Here is a 7,500-nt window from a genome sequence, read left to right as displayed (position 1 = left end):
AGTATGTTATATTATATAGATAGGCTTACACCACCTACCATATATACCTTTTTGACCACACTTTCGTCAAGCTGGGTATTTATTTGCCTTCTTTCCCTCACCTAAAAATACTCATCGGTATTTTAGTATATTCATATAATATAAATAATATACTATATTGGTAGGACGACACCACCTACCCTATATACCTTTTTGAACACACTTTCGTCAAGCTGGGTATTTATTTGCCTTTTTACCCTCACCTAAATATACTCATCGGTATATTTCAGTATATTTTAGTATATCCATATGAATATGTATATCCATATCCATATCCATATGAAAATAATTTAATATTTCCATATTTATTATAATATAATAAATATTATTATATTATATATATTATATGGTAGGCTATCCCCATCACCTACCATATATTTCATATACATATAAATATTTTCATATCCATATATATTTTTTTATATTCATATATTTTCATATATGTTATATGCATATGTATTCATAACCATATGCTTATATATTAATACTGGCGGTCTTCTGTTTAATATAATATTATTTTAATATTATATTGGTAGGCTGAACACCACCTACCCTATATACCTTTTTGAACACGGTTTCGTCAATCCGGTCATTTATTGTATGGGAAGTATGACTTTCCCACACATATTTGGATATCCATACGATTGCATATCCATATGAAAATATTTTTAATATTTTTAATATATTTTTAATATTTCCATATTTAATATAATATAATTAAATTATTATATTATATATTATATGGTAGGCTATCCCCATCACCTACCATATATTTCATATACATATAAATATTTTCATATCCATATATATTTTTTTATATTCATATATTTTCATATATGTTATATGCATATGTATTCATAACCATATGCTTATATATTAATACTGGCGGTCTTCTGTTTAATATAATATTATTTTAATATTATATTGGTAGGCCGAACACCACCTACCCTATATACCTTTTTGAACACGGTTTCGTCAATCCGGTCATTTATTGTATGGGAAGTATGACTTTCCCACACATATTTGGATATCCATACGATTGCATATCCATATGAAAATATTTTTAATATTTTTAATATATTTTTAATATTTCCATATTTAATATAATATAATTAAATTATTATATTATATATTATATGGTAGGCTATCCTCATCACCTACCATATATTTCATATACATATAAATATTTTCATATCCATATATATTTTTTTATATTCATATATTTTCATATATGTTATATGCATATGTATTCATAACCATATGCTCATATATTAATACTGGCGGTCTTCTGTTTAATATAATATTATTTTAATATTATATTGGTAGGCTGAACACCACCTACCCTATATACCTTTTTGAACACGGTTTCGTCAATCCGGTCATTTATTGTATGGGAAGTATGACTTTCCCACACATATTTGGATATCCATACGATTGCATATCCATATGAAAATATTTTTAATATTTTTAATATATTTTTAATATTTCCATATTTAATATAATATAATTAAATTATTATATTATATATTATATGGTAGGCTATCCTCATCACCTACCATATATTTCATATACATATAAATATTTTCATATCCATATATATTTTTTTATATTCATATATTTTCATATATGTTATATGCATATGTATTCATAACCATATGCTCATATATTAATACTGGCGGTCTTCTGTTTAATATAATATTATTTTAATATTATATTGGTAGGCTGAACACCACCTACCCTATATACCTTTTTGAACACGGTTTCGTCAATCCGGTCATTTATTGTATGGGAAGTATGACTTTCCCACACATATTTGGATATCCATACGATTGCATATCCATATGAAAATATTTTTAATATTTTTAATATTCGTGAGTTTTTAAATAGGGACAGAAGGAATCTCTTGAATTGAATCATGCGCGTCACTAATAAGATGACGAGGCATTTGGCTACCTATGCGAAAGTAATTCAACTCCCGCCGTCTTAAGGTTTAAGACTTATAACAATATATGTTTAATATTTTTAATATCCGTGAGGTTTTAAATAGGGACAGAAGGAATCTCTTGAATTGAATCATGCGCGTCACTAATAAGATGACGAGGCATTTGGCTACCTATGCGAAAGTAATTCAACTCCCGCCGTCTTAAAGTTTAAGACTTATAACAATATAAATGAAAAATATTATTTTCATTTTTTACGTCACTAATAAGATGACGAAACAGTTAGTAGGCCACAATTAGTAGGGAAACGTGGACAACCCGTTATAATCCTTATATGCTTTCTTAGATATAGCATATAACGATTTTTTATACTAAATATACATATTTACACATGCATATTTACATTTTTTTTATATTTCGAATCATCAAGCAAAGGATAAGCTTCAGTGGATCGCAGTATGGCAGCTGCTCAACCACTTACAACACCTTGCCCGTTACAAAAGTCGTTTACAATTGATTCTAGGCTTTGTCATTGTATTAAATAATGTTTTCATATGTAACTAGCATGGCATCAGGTGATCAAAGATCCTCCCAATTTACTATGTTACAAATTACATTGGCATCACATCCATTGTCGTTTAAAATATAAATAATAAACTTTAAATGGTTTAGAAGCCATACAATGCAAATTGCCCCTTATTTATCATTGCAGTCCAGCACGGATACGACCTTAGAGGCGTTCAGGCATAATCCAACGGACGTAGCGTCATACCACTGTTCGCTCGAACAAGTATTGTGCCATTGGTCCGTACCTGCGGTTCCTCTCGTACTACGCAGGAATGCTGTCGCAACAACGTTTTGTCATTAGTAGGGTAAAACTAACCTGTCTCACGACGGTCTAAACCCAGCTCACGTTCCCTTGCATGGGTGAACAATCCAACGCTTGGTGAATTTTGCTTCACAATGATAGGAAGAGCCGACATCGAAGGATCAAAAAGCGACGTCGCTATGAACGCTTGGCCGCCACAAGCCAGTTATCCCTATGGTAACTTTTCTGACACCTCTTGTTAAAAACTCTTTAAACCAAAAGGATCGATAGGCCGAGCTTTTGCTGTCCCTGTGTGTACTGAACACCGAGATCAAGTCAGCATTTGCCCTTTTGCTCTATGTGTGGTTTCTGTCCGCACTGAGCTGGCCTTGGGACACCTCCGTTATTATTTGAGAGATGTACCGCCCCAGTCAAACTCCCTACCTGGCAATGTCCTTGAATTGGATCATACCTGAGTAATTGGAGTTATACCAAATTTTCAAATCGATAATACATGAATGCATCTCTCATTAAAGAATTTGTTTGCGATTATATAACAAACTCGTGATACTTTGATCAAGAAGCTTGCATCAAAACCCAATACCATAAGATATAATAAATATATCCGTATAATGGCTAGGAAATGATACACGTTCCATTTAATCAAGTAAGTAAGGAAACAATAAGAGTAGTGGTATTTCATTGTCGATACCAAACCGAAGTCTAATATCTCCCACTTATTCTACACCTCTTATGTCTCCTTACACTGCCAGATTAGAGTCAAGCTCAAAAGGGTCTTCTTTCCCCGCTAATTATTCCAAGCCCGTTCCCTTGGCTGTGGTTTCGCTAGATAGTAGATAGGGACAGAAGGAATCTCGTTAATCCATTCATGCGCGTCACTAATTAGATGACGAGGCATTTGGCTACCTTAAGAGAGTCATAGTTACTCCCGCCGTTGACCCGCGCTTACTTGAATTTCTTCACTTTGACATTCAGAGCACTGGGCAGAAATCACATTGTGTCAACACCCGCTAGGGCCATCACAATGCTTTGTTTTAATTAGACAGTCGGATTCCCCAAGTCCGTGCCAGTTCTGAATTGATTGTTAATTGATAATCGTTATAATTAATAAGAACTAATTGGTTTGACCCAACTAGTATTCTTAAAAATTTTAGCAAGAAAGTTCCACAATTGGATACGTAACTAAACTATCCGGGGAACAAGTTACAACCATAAATGATTATAACTCTATTTACCCAGAACGAGCACATAAACCATATTATTGTTTCCCAATCAAGCCCGACTATCTCAATCTTCAGAGCCAATCCTTATCCCGAAGTTACGGATCTAATTTGCCGACTTCCCTTACCTACATTATTCTATCGACTAGAGACTCTTCACCTTGGAGACCAGCTGCGGATATTGGTACGGCCTGTTGAGAAGTTTGCGTATCCCCACCATAAATTTTCAAGGTCCGAGGAGAAAATATCGACACAACAGTATATGTCATGCTCTTCTAGCCCATCTACCATATCTCTCTGCGAAAGACTTCCATGGTAGTACGACTATAAAACAGAAAAGAAAACTCTTCCGATATCTCTCGACGGCTTCTTTATGGTCGTTCCTGTTGCCAGGATGAGCACGAGGCCCATATTTAATAACAAACGGATACTCAACAGGTTACGGAATTGGAACCGTATTCCCTTTCGTTCAAAATTATTCAAGTATATAATTTTCACAATAATTGTAATATTTATTTTTACTTGAAAATTTTCGGCTTTCGCCTTGAACTTAGGACCGACTAACTCGTGATCAACCACTGTTCACACGAAACCCTTCTCCACTTCAGTCCTCCAAGGTCTCATTCGATTATTTGCTACTACCACCAAGATCTGTACCAATAGCAGCTCCATGCAGGCTTACGCCAAACACTTCTACGCATACCATTGTACCTTCCTACTCACTAAAGTTTCAAAATTTATATTACAAGTAATATAAATCATCTACTTTAGCGGTAATGTATAGGTATACAACTTAAGCGCCATCCATTTTAAGGGCTAGTTGCTTCGGCAGGTGAGTTGTTACACACTCCTTAGCGGATTTCGACTTCCATGATCACCGTCCTGCTGTTTTAAGCAACCAACGCCTTTCATGGTTTCTGCATGAGTTGTTAATTTGGGCACCGTAACATTACGTTTGGTTCATCCCACAGCGCCAGTTCTGCTTACCAAAAGTGGCCCACTGGGCACATTATATCATAACCTTAAACTTCATATCAAGAAAGTTAAGGTTCTTACCCATTTAAAGTTTGAGAATAGGTTAAGATCGTTTCGACCCTAAGGCCTCTAATCATTCGCTTTACCAGATAAGATTATTTTATATAACATTAAAATGCACCAGCTATCCTGAGGGAAACTTCGGAAGGAACCAGCTACTAGATGGTTCGATTGGTCTTTCGCCCCTATACTCAATTCTGACAATCGATTTGCACGTCAGAACTGTTTCGGTCTTCCATCAGGGTTTCCCCTGACTTCAACCTGATCAAGTATAGTTCACCATCTTTCGGGTCACAGCATATCTGCTCAAGGTACGTTCCAGTTAGAGGTATAAATAATATAAATATTATTATACATAACTATATAGAACGCCCCGGGATTGTGTTAATTAACTATAAAATAGTTAAAAAACTAATCCCATTAATAGTCAAGTTAATTACGCTATTAGGTTTATATCCCAATAACTTGCACATATGTTAGACTCCTTGGTCCGTGTTTCAAGACGGGTCCCGAAGGTATCCTGAATCTTTCGCATTGTTAATCATACAAGTGCATATAATAAACACAAAAATCAATGATAATTATGCCATTATATAATTCCGAAAAATTAACGCACTGTATTCTTATTAATCTATCAACACTTTATCAAATTAATGACATTTATCCTATGTTAAAATGCAAGCATAATAATTTGAATAAACTATAAGTCATATTTTATGATAAATTATATATGTTAATAGATTACAATGTCCTTATATGGAAAAAATGCACACTATTTCTATAATATTATTTAAATATTATAACTTTAATGATGAATTTTCCATAATGGATATTCAGGTTCATCGGGCTTAACCTCTAAGCAGTTTCACGTACTATTTAACTCTCTATTCAGAGTTCTTTTCAACTTTCCCTCACGGTACTTGTTTACTATCGGTCTCATGGTTATATTTAGTTTTAGATGGAGTTTACCACCCACTTAGTGCTGCACTATCAAGCAACACGACTCTTTGGAAACATCATCTAGTAATCATTAACGTTATACGGGCCTGGCACCCTCTATGGGTAAATGGCCTCATTTAAGAAGGACTTAAATCGTTAATTTCTCATACTAGAATATTGACGCTCCATACACTGCATCTCACATTTGCCATATAGACAAAGTGACTTAGTGCTGAACTGATTTCTTTTCGCTCGCCGCTACTAAGAAAATCCTTGTTAGTTTCTTTTCCTCCCCTAATTAATATGCTTAAATTCAGGGGGTAGTCCCATATGAGTTGAGGTTGTATAAAGCAATGTATATATATATATAAACAATATATCTCTATGAAGAACAATATATTTGATATATTTTCAATTTTCGCATCTTTAAATAAGAGACAATTCTAGTTAAAAAAAATTTAATTTTTTTTATGCTAGACATTTCTCAGTATTATTTGAATTGAAAAAAGAAAGAATTGTATATCTTCATTTTTTCTTTTATAAATATTTGAGATAATTGCTTTTATATTTAATATTATGAATATATAAATATATCCAATAATATACCATATGCATATCATTATAAAAATATATAATAATAAGCAACTTTATTAGCATAGTCTTACAACCCTCAACCATATGTAGTCCAAGCAGCACTATAAAATTAATTAAAGTACATAACAGCATGGACTGCGATATGCGTTCAAAATGTCGATGTTCATGTGTCCTGCAGTTCACACGATGACGCACAGTTTGCTGCGTTCTTCATCGACCCATGAGCCGAGTGATCCACCGCTTAGAGTTTTATAAATATATATAAATATACAATTCGTCAATTATGTTTTTATTGAAAGAAATTAAAAATACACCATTTAACTGGCATATATCAATTCCTTCAATAAAGTTATTTTTATACCTAAAATAATTGTTGCGAAATGTCTTAGTTTTATATAATCAATATAAATATAATTTATATTGTTTTAATATTATATAAAGCATTAACCTGTATATCAGGTACAACAATGTATATTTTAGGTGTTGCATTTATCAATGTATGCGCATAATTTAATATGAACAATACATCACGCAACGCATGTATATTAATTAAATATACACGCAATTTATATTCAATATATTCGTCTATATTTAAACATATAAAATATGTTTAATTTTTTGATATACCTAAAATAATTGTTGCGAAATGTCTTAGTTTTATATAATCAATATAAATATAATTTATATTGTTTTAATATTATATAAAGCATTAACCTGTATATCAGGTACAACAATGTATATTTTAGGTGTTGCATTTATCAATGTATGCGCATAATTTAATATGAACAATACATCACGCAACGCATGTATATTAATTAAATATACACGCAATTTATATTGAAGACAACAAATGGTCTATATATTCAATATAATATATATGTCTTTTATTTTTGGGTAATTTTTA

General features: G+C 32.5%; 2 non-coding genes across 2 annotated transcripts; both read right to left on the bottom strand.

Moving 5' to 3' along the window:
• Nucleotides 1–2,396: 2,396 nt before the first annotated feature.
• On the bottom strand, nucleotides 2,397–6,346 carry LOC138927508 (large subunit ribosomal RNA). Its single transcript, XR_011443993.1, has one exon. It is a non-coding gene; the product is annotated as a large subunit ribosomal RNA (ribosomal RNA).
• Nucleotides 6,347–6,666: 320 nt separating this feature from the next.
• Nucleotides 6,667–6,845, bottom strand: LOC138927511 (5.8S ribosomal RNA). The gene has a single exon (XR_011443996.1). It is a non-coding gene; the product is annotated as a 5.8S ribosomal RNA (ribosomal RNA).
• Between the last annotated feature and the right edge of the window lie 655 nt (nucleotides 6,846–7,500).

This window comes from Drosophila bipectinata, unplaced genomic scaffold (assembly GCF_030179905.1).
Source record: "Drosophila bipectinata strain 14024-0381.07 unplaced genomic scaffold, DbipHiC1v2 scaffold_295, whole genome shotgun sequence".
In the NCBI taxonomy this organism is placed as follows: domain Eukaryota; kingdom Metazoa; phylum Arthropoda; class Insecta; order Diptera; family Drosophilidae; genus Drosophila; species Drosophila bipectinata.
The sequence above is the reverse complement of the archived record's forward strand: the minus strand, read 5'-3'. Positions and strand labels throughout refer to the sequence as shown.